Source organism: Mesocricetus auratus, unplaced genomic scaffold, assembly GCF_017639785.1.
Source record: "Mesocricetus auratus isolate SY011 unplaced genomic scaffold, BCM_Maur_2.0 Super-Scaffold_100006, whole genome shotgun sequence".
NCBI classification, from domain to species: domain Eukaryota; kingdom Metazoa; phylum Chordata; class Mammalia; order Rodentia; family Cricetidae; genus Mesocricetus; species Mesocricetus auratus.
In genome coordinates this window covers 9,782,224-9,791,231 of record NW_024429190.1, presented here as the reverse complement: position 1 = coordinate 9,791,231, position 9,008 = coordinate 9,782,224, and the positions used below count along the sequence as shown (strand labels likewise).

The following is a 9,008-nucleotide window of genomic DNA, read 5'->3' as shown; positions in this document are numbered from 1 at the left end:
CTCGAAAAACCAAAAAAAAAAAAAATTAAATTTATTTTATGTGCATCGGTGTGCAGGTGTCAGATCCACTGGAACTGGAGTTCCGGACAGTTGTGAGCTGCCATGTGAGTGCTGGGAATTGAACCCGGGGTCGTTTGGAAGAGCTGCCAGGGCTTTTAACCACTGAATCATCTCTCCAGCCCCAGACTTCGCAAATAAAGCCTTTTTATGTAAAAAATAATAAATAAACACAAATTGAAATTTAGTTCTTTTTGTGGGTAGCCACAAACATGGAGAGAGAAAGGGCTAGGAGGTGAGATTTTCTTACACACTCGCAGCTGTGCAAAGCTCTTTACTGTTGTGAATCTTCAGGCCTCTGGTACTTTGTATCTCTGTCAAGAATGGGGTCTTTGGCCAGGTGGTGGTGATTCAGGCCTTTAATCCCAGTACTTTGGAGGCAGAGGTAGGCAGATCTCTGAGTTTGAGGCCAGTTTGGTCTACATTGAGTTCCAGGATAGCCTGGGCTATACAGAGAAACCCTGTTTTGAGTCCCGCAAAGGGATGGGGTCTTTGGAGAAATTATACATATCCTTATAAACAGGTGTTGCAGACTGCTCTTTGTAGGAGAAGAACCTGGGCAGATGAGAAACTCCCTTTGTCCCCATGGCTACTGCACAGTGAGTTTCCAGGAAAACCCGCTCAGCTTCAGAAGGCAGAGGAGTCCCTCACTAGCTACTGTCAAATGGTTCTGCTCTCTGTAGTCAAATTCCAACTGCCTAGTGGGTTTCTCAGTGCCAGACAGCCATGCTTACCAAGAAGTCCAGAAACAACTTCTAGCAGGGGCTGTGCTAGTTAGGCTACTGTCAACCTGACACAAGGTAGGATCATTCTGGAAGAGGGAACCTCAGTTGAGAAAAGCTTCCATCAGATTGGCCTGTAGGGCATTTTCTTGATTAATGATTGATGTGGGCGGGCCTGAGCAGGCGGTCCTGTGTTGTATATGAAAGCAGGCTGACCAAACCATGGAGAATAAGTCAGTGAGAAGTGTTTATCCACGGTCTCTGCTTCAGTGTTGGCCTTTAGGTTCCGGCCTTGAGGTCTTGCTCTGACTTCCCTTCAGTAAGCTGTAAAATAAACTAAACCCTCTCCTCCCCAGTTTACTTTTGGTCATGGTGGGTTTTTTGGGGGGTTTTGGTTGTTTGTTTTTTGTTTTTCTGTGTAACTGTGCTGGGTGCCCTGGAACTCACTTTGTAGACCAGGCTGGCCTTGAACTCTGTCTCCCAAGTGCTGACATTAAAGGAGTGTGCCACCACTCCCTCTAGTCATAGTGTTTTATTGCAGCTGTGATTGGCTGGTGCCAAGAGCCATGGCTGGGATTGAACCAAATACTTCCATTGTATGGCACAAGCAGGATACCCCAAGCTCCCTTCCCCAGGCCACTGGGTGATGCTGTCCTGTGATGCTTTCCCTGGTTTTGCGACAGAAGGTCCAGTTTTGTATTTTATCTTCTTGTTGTTGTTTTTCAAGACAGGGTTTCTCTGTAGTCCTAGAACTCACTCTGTAGACCAGGCTGGCCTCAAACTCAGAAATCCATCTGCCTTTGCCTCCCAAGTGCTGGAATTAAAATCGTTTGACACCCCTGCTTGACTAGGTCCAATTTTAAAAAGATTCTCTTGAGTGGTCCTCTCTTGCCTACTTCTGGTAGTGTGGACTGAGGCACTAAACACAAAGAAAGCTTTCTCGTGTAGGCCTGGGGAAGCAAGGTTCCCTAGTGCTTAACATCAGCCAGTGTTACAGTGTGGGACATGAGACCTTGCCCGTAAAGATTTGCACCTCTCTGTGACTCTTCTTTAGATCTCCAATGAGGAACAGGGACTCCCGAGTGCCTTGACTGCCTTGAAACTGCAACAGCAAGCCCTAAGGAAGGGCTGAGGAATCTTGGCCTCCTAGCTCGGGGTAAGAGCTTATCACCTGTAAGGCCAGGACTCCAATACCCGAGAAGGAAGAGCACTCACCAGTACCATTTGCTGCCGCTTCTGCCTGGGCATCACGGCCTGCCCTGCTGCTAAAGACCAGATCTTGAGCTTACTCCTGACTTCTATTCCAGCAGGGCAAAAGGACGTCTGAGTCATCTCACTCATAGCACTGGTACTTCTGGCATATCAGGCAAGGGTAAACTGCCTCAAGTCACAGAGTAGTTTAAAGTCTGTATTAGTGTCCAACAAAATTGAGAAATAGGGGTGGAGCTAAAGGCCATGAGCATGAAGCTGGGATTATACACCTGTAATCTCAGTACCTGGTATATGAAGGCAAAAGGAACAGGATTTCAAGGCCAGCCTACATTGTGAGTTTAAGGCCAGCATGAGCTACTGTCTCAAACAAAAAACAAAAGACATGAGTATGAAATGAACTGTTCTCCTTTTTGAGACTGGATTTGGCTATGTAGCCCAGACAGCCCACAAGATCTCTGTGTATTCCATCTTGAACTCCAATTGGTCATAGCCTTCCCAGTTCTGGGATTGTAGGTGTGTACCTCCAAACCTGGCTGAACATTTTTACACTGGGTGCTGAACCATGAATTCTAATTGTTCTTATTAATAAAAACTCAGAGCCAGAAATTGGAGTAGCAGGAGCTAAAAGATCAGAGAAACAAAGCAGTCAGTTCTTTTTTTTATAATTTATTTTATGTGAATTTGTGTGAGGGTGTCAGATCTCCTGGAACTGGAGTTATAGTTGTGAGCTACCATGTGGGTGCTGGGAATTGAACCTGGGTCCTCTGAAGAGCAGCCACTGCTCTTAACAGCTGAGCTGTATCTCCAGTCCCGAGCCACTAGCTCTTACCTGTAACTCGGAGCAAATGGGCGATCCTGTCTCCACATATCCTCAGAACGAATGCTCAGACTAACTGCCTAGACTCCCAGACTGCTCTGAGTTCCGGTCTCCTCTGGCCTTATATTCCTCTCCACGCCTAGCTGTATCCCTCTTCCTGTCTTCACCTCCTTAGTGCTGGGGTTAAAGGCATGTCACTCCAAGTCCTGCGATCACCTGTGTGTGAGCTCTGTTTCTCTTTTAGACTGGATCAACTTCGTGTAGCTCAGAGTGGCCTTGAACTAACAGAAATCAGTCTGCCTGTCACCCCAGTGCTGGGATTAACGTGTGTACCACCACTGCCTGGCTAACCAGAGTGACTAGCTTTGCACCCAGATCTCCAGGAAAACTTTGTTTGTTAACTCATAAACAAAACAGTACCACGGGGGCCATTTCTTGGCCAGTGGAGTGTGACGGGTTAACTAGTGGCATTCTGTCTGTTTATAGCAGCCCTGGAGCCAGGACACTCCAGGGGCATCCCTGTCCAGATTCCTGTCGGGAAGCAGGAAGGAACACCCAAGTGTGACTTGTTATACAATAGGGCTCACTAAGTACCCTTCACCAACACTGCTGCAAAACGAGTGTTCAAAAATGTAGATCTTGTCACTCAAGTTATTCTGTGCAGTGATAAATTTCACCAACCCAACTATTATTTAGTCTTGAGACCCAAAGCCGGTGGGTCTGAAAGTCGCCAGGCTCGTCTTTCCGCCTGCCAAACGCTGCAATTACCAGGATGCACCAGACGCCCCGAATTTACTGGAGTCTTAGCCAGGCTTTGGAAGCTTCTCCTGTCTAAGTACAAACGACAGTGGAAGCGCCGGGAGCAACAGGCAGCTTCGGCCAGGAGCGTGTTCCGCCTTGGCCCCGGTCCGGCGAGACTGAGACGTGACGTCATGACACGCCCACAGGCCCCGGTGCAGGCCGCTCCTCGGGGGCCGGGCTACGCGCTGACGCCACACGCCGGGGCGGGGCCGAGAGTTTGGAGCCCGGAGTGGGGTGTCGGCGCCTCACTCGGGTGGAGCGGGGCGGCAGACAGGTAACCTTGCGCGGCGGACGGGCTCAGTCCGGCGCTGGGAGGTTCGGCGCTTGACCCCGAGGCTTGCGGCCGAGGGTGAGGCCCACGCGCCCTTGCAGCCGGGCACCTGAGTGACGGGCGTGAAGCCGGACCTAGCCGAGCTGACGGAGGGCGGCATTGGTGGGCGGGGGGACGGGGCCTGATGGACAGGCGTCGTAGCCAATGGAGTGGCAGGGTCCGCCTGGCAGGCGGAGATTGGCGGGCTCGGGCGGGCGCCCGGGGGTCGCCGGGCCGAGCGCTATTGGCTCTGGCCGCGGCGCTTCGGAGGCGGCGGGCTAGGGTGTGGGTGGCTCGGCGGCCCGGGAGAACCCCAAGGTCGCGGCGCGTCACGTGGTCCGGTCGCTGCCTCCGGGGCCCGCGCGCGTTCCTTTTCTGTCCTGCGTGCTCTGGCCCCCGCGGGCCGCCGTCCTTGCGTGCGCCGCGCCCGGTCACGGCGCTGACCTTGGTGCCTGCGGCAGCCCCACCTGCCGGTATGAGGTAGAACAGGCAGCCGGCCAAGGTGACACTCGTTTCCCTAGAAACGCCGCCGTCCACGCGCCGCCCTCCTCGCGAGAGCGGGTGACAGCTGTGAGTTAGCCCGCCGAGAGGCTGGGAAGCCCGCCGCCGCCGTGCTTTGCCCAGCGAGCGGCGTGCAGTCGCGGACATGACACGTTCGGGAGGGGCACCCACGTGGCAGGCGCAAGTGTTGAGACGGGAGTCCCGAGGGTAGGGCATGGGAGAATCTGCGGGGTGAGGTGCGGAGAAACGGGGTTAGAGGTGACGAGAAGGGACGGGCGAGGCGTGGTGCGCATGCGTGGCCCGGCTTCCTGGTTCGCTCTGCAGGATCGGAAAATGGCGCCGTTGTCACGGGAGGGTGGAGCTTTAGACCCTTGACGTCAAAAGGTCACCCGGGGAGCACCTCTCCCGGCCCAAGTCGGGTCAGTGCAGACTGAGGCCTCCGAGTGCTCGGGAACAATTTAGATGTGATGACCGTGCGTCCGAGGTGCTGTCTTTATGTAGCGAAGCCAGCCGCGAGGCGCGACTCGGCTTCTTCACCCCTAAGTAGAAGCAAGTGGCTAAAAACACCTTTTTTCAGGTTTCCTTTGGATTTCATTACCCTTACAGGCCCGAATGGTGTCTGTGCATCCTGTGCTCTGACATTGAGCAGAGGACAGGACTTTGCTTCTTTGCCTGGTCCTGCAGTCCTGCCCTTGGGGGGACCCTGGTACTTGAGTCGCTGGCATTAGGAGGAGGCACTGTAATTGTCTTTTCTCCCTTTCCACCTTGTCACTTTGCATCCCGTATTATGCAGTTCTCTTTTTTATTTAGAAAGTTAGCGTTTCTTTGTGTGTAGGGGAGCATGCATCTGTGACAGCGCTTGAGTAGATGTCATCACAGGACAGCTTGTGAGACTTGGTTTTCTCCGTTCACCATGTGGGTCCTGGGCATTGAACTTAGGTGGTTAGGTTTGGTGGAGCTGTTCTGTCTTGGAGCCCCTTTTTTCCCTGAGACGTACGCATTTAGGTTTGCTTATCTTTTTGGTAGATTGACCTTTTCATTATTTTATGTCTCTCAGTCTCTGGTTTTCTTTGCTCTCTACTTTATTACTCTATTTATTTATTACTTTATTAGATAATAATAGGGCCGTTCTTAGAAATATGTGGGTTTTTCCAGAGAGGGTTTCTCTGTATCCCTGGCTGTCCTGGAACTCACTCTGTAGACCAGCCTGTCTTCAAACTCACAGAGATCCACCTGCCTTTGCCTCCCAAGCGCTGGGGTTAAAGGCGTGTGTCACCACTGCCGGGCATGAAATAATGTGTTTTCAACTTTACGTTCAGTGTTACTGTCTTTGAAGTGATATTTTTGTTGACAAGTATATATTTTGTTTTATCTGCCTGCCTGTTGGTCTTCTGATATGTTAAGATTTATAGTGTTATGCTAAAATTTAAGGCTTTCATTTTGCTTCTTCTAGTTTCGTTTCTCTGCTTTCTTTGTGCTGATTTCCTCTGGGTTACTTTTAGCACACATACAGCCAAGGCTCGCTTTGAACCTATGGTTATCCTCTTGCCTCAGCCTTCTAAATGGTGTTTTCTCTGGTGTTTGACTGCAGTAGGAAAATTGTTTAAATTTTTCATCTTGCTGCTCCTGTCACTATCCTTTGTGTCTTCTCTTGTCTACATCTTTTGGCATTTCTTTCTAATTTTCTCTCCCCCCCCCAAGACAGGGTTTCTCTGTGTAACAGCTCTGGCTGTCCTGGAACTGGCTCTTTAGACCACACTGGCCTTACGAGACTCAGAGACATCCAGCTGCCTCTGCCTCCCAAGGGCTGGGATTAAAGGCGTTCGCTACCACCACTCAGCTACCTGTTGACGTTTCTCAGATCTTCTCTATTACCTAGTCTGGGACATGTGCCACAAGGACAGTGCTCTGTCAGTGCTCTGTGAGTCTCCTCAAGGTCCAAGATTCAAGGTTCAAGTTGGCTTGCTTTTTCTGTCCACCTTTTTGAGACTTTTGTTTTAAATTTAACATTTATGTTTGTGGCTGAGTTTAGCAGGAGACAAATTCCTTATGTGCTTTAATAACATGTTGAGAGAATATCATGCTTTCTATAAAGATTTCACAATTTTCACTCTTTAAGAACATATCCTCTTCTTTGAGATAAGGCCTAGCTAACCCAGGCTGACCTGGAACGAGAGAGTGCTGGGATTGCAGGTGTGTGTCATAGTGCAACACCTCTTAATCACCTGATGTTGCCGAGCCACAGCTGGGAAAGAGCACAGCCGTCTCGAGAGACTTGCTCACTGGTCTGACTTGGGAAGTGCTCCTAGATGAAAGCCCGCTTGTGACTAGAGGGGCTACGTCGGTCATTGTGCTAAATAATGGAGATACTCTACTAATGTTTCACGAGTTAGAGTCATTGCCATACCACGGTTGGCATCTTATGAGTTAAAATTGTAAGTTGACCCACTTGTAAATTATAATTCTTTAGTCATAGAAATACTTGAAGTTTACAAAGTGCTTTAATGTTTGTATTATAATTACAAAGAGAAATGAGACAAGAGTAATTACTGTCTCTACTCTTTGGTTCAAAGATACTGAGCAGGTCATGTCGAGTATGTAATGCTTACATAGCAAGTGGGTATCTTTGAGACATGTACCACTATCAGTAAAGTGCTTAGTGTGCAGGCATGAGGACCTGGGTGTGGCAGTACATGCTCGTAATCCTAGGGCTGGGGAGGTAGAAGTGGGTGGATCCCTGGGGTTTCCTGGCCAGCAAGCCAAGCTTATTTGACAAGTTTTAGGTGAGTGAACTACCTTTATCCAAAAAGGAAGGCAGCACTTGAGGAATGACACCAGAGATTGATATTGGGCCATAGCATATATACACATATTTATAATTGATATATTACATTTAATATATAAGCATAGATACCATACATATACTACATGTCTATATATACACCTAATATTTAGATGTTCCTGCTTCAGCCTCTGGAGTGTTGGGAATACAGGTGTGCATCATTATGCAACATCTCTTTTGTTGTTGTTGTTGTTGTTTTAAGACAGGGTTTCTCTGTTTTGTTTTGGAGGCTGTCCTGGAACTCATTCTCTAGACCAGGCTGGCCTTGAACTCACAGAGGTCTGCCTGCCTCTGCCTCCCAAGTGCTGGGATTAAAAAGGTGTGTGCCACTAATGCCTGGCAACATCTTTTTTTAATTATTCATTTTATATGTGTTTTATGTACATTGGTGTTTTGCCTGCATTCATATCTGTGTGAGGGTGTCAGATCCCCTGGGACAGGAGTTATAGATAGATGTGAGCTGCCATGTGGGTTCTGGGACTTGAACCTGGGTCCTCTGGAAGAGCAGCCAGTGCTCTTAACTGCTGAGCTATCTCTCCAGCCCCCATGTAACACCTCTTAAAAGTGCCTCTTCCATCATCACCGGTCTGCCTGCTTATTGACACCTCTTAAGTATAGATATATGTGATTACCTAACTATCACATATATCTAATATTTAAGTGCATCTTTCCTAAGGTCATGAATTTAATACTTAAAAATATTTTTTTCTTGTTCCATTCTTTTTTAGTGTTTTCTTTTACGTGTCTGATTACTAATCCAAGGCCTTGGCCATGCTAGACAAGCACTGTATCTTTGAGCTTAGGCCACTGTTTCTTTTTGCATCTTTTTTTCCAAATAGATAGGATTCTTTTTTCTCTGTAAAAATTTTCTGTGTATGTCTGGCACCTGTGGAGGCCAGAAGAGGATGTCAGATTCCCTACATGTGGAGTTATAGTGGTTCTAAGCCTCCCTGTGGGTGTTGGAAATCAACCCTGGGGCCTCTGAAGGATCAGAAAAACTCTCTTAATCATTGAACCAGCTCTCTGGCTCTAGTTTTGCCTTTCACAGTATCCTTGTAGACCAAAATGGCCTGGAACTCAGTGAGTTCTACCCACTTCTACCTCCTGAGTAATACATCTCCTCACTGATGTGTTCTTTTATTTTTATTTTGTAGACTTTTTAAAAAACTTATATTTGTGTATGTTTTGTCTGCACATATATGTGTTCTATATGCATGCCTAATGTCATGGAGGTCAGAAGAGGGCATAAGATCTCCTGGAGCTGGAGTTACAGACTGTCGGGTGCAGTCATTCACATCAATACTGAGAATCAAACCTGGGTCCTCTAAAAGAACCCAAGTGAATTGCCAAGCCATCATCTCTCCAACCCTAATGTGTTGTTCTTAATGATTTTTTTTTCGAGACAGGGTTTCCCTGTGTAGCTTTGGAACCTGTCCTGGAACTATCTCTTGTAGACCAGGCTGGTCTCAAACTCACAGAGATCCACCTGCCTCTGCCTCCCGAATGCTGGGACTAAAGGCATGCGCCACCGCTGCCTGTCTGTTCTTAATGTATTAGGCAGAGCCCCTGGAATTGTGTCCTAATACCTGCCAACAGTTTTCTTTTTTTTTTTTTTTTTTTTTTTTTTTTTTTTTTTTTGGTTTTTTTCGAGACAGGGTTTCTCTGTATTGTTTTGGAGCCTGTCCTGGAACTCGCTAGGTAGACCAGGCTTGTTCTCGAACTCACAGAGATCCACCTGCCTCTGCC

General features: G+C 48.3%; 1 protein-coding gene across 7 annotated transcripts in view; it reads left to right on the top strand.

Annotated features, from left to right (window-relative positions):
- The first annotated feature begins 3,805 nt into the window (after positions 1–3,805).
- Ogdh (oxoglutarate dehydrogenase) overlaps positions 3,806–9,008 on the top strand; it is a 72,871-nt gene continuing 67,668 nt past the window's right edge. For 4 of the 7 annotated variants that reach the window (XM_040746701.1, XM_040746696.1, XM_040746702.1 and 1 more), the window contains exon 1: positions 3,806–3,883. The gene's annotated coding sequence lies outside the window, so the exon portion shown is untranslated. The other 3 variants (XM_040746699.1, XM_040746698.1, XM_040746697.1) reach the window with 3 other exon arrangements.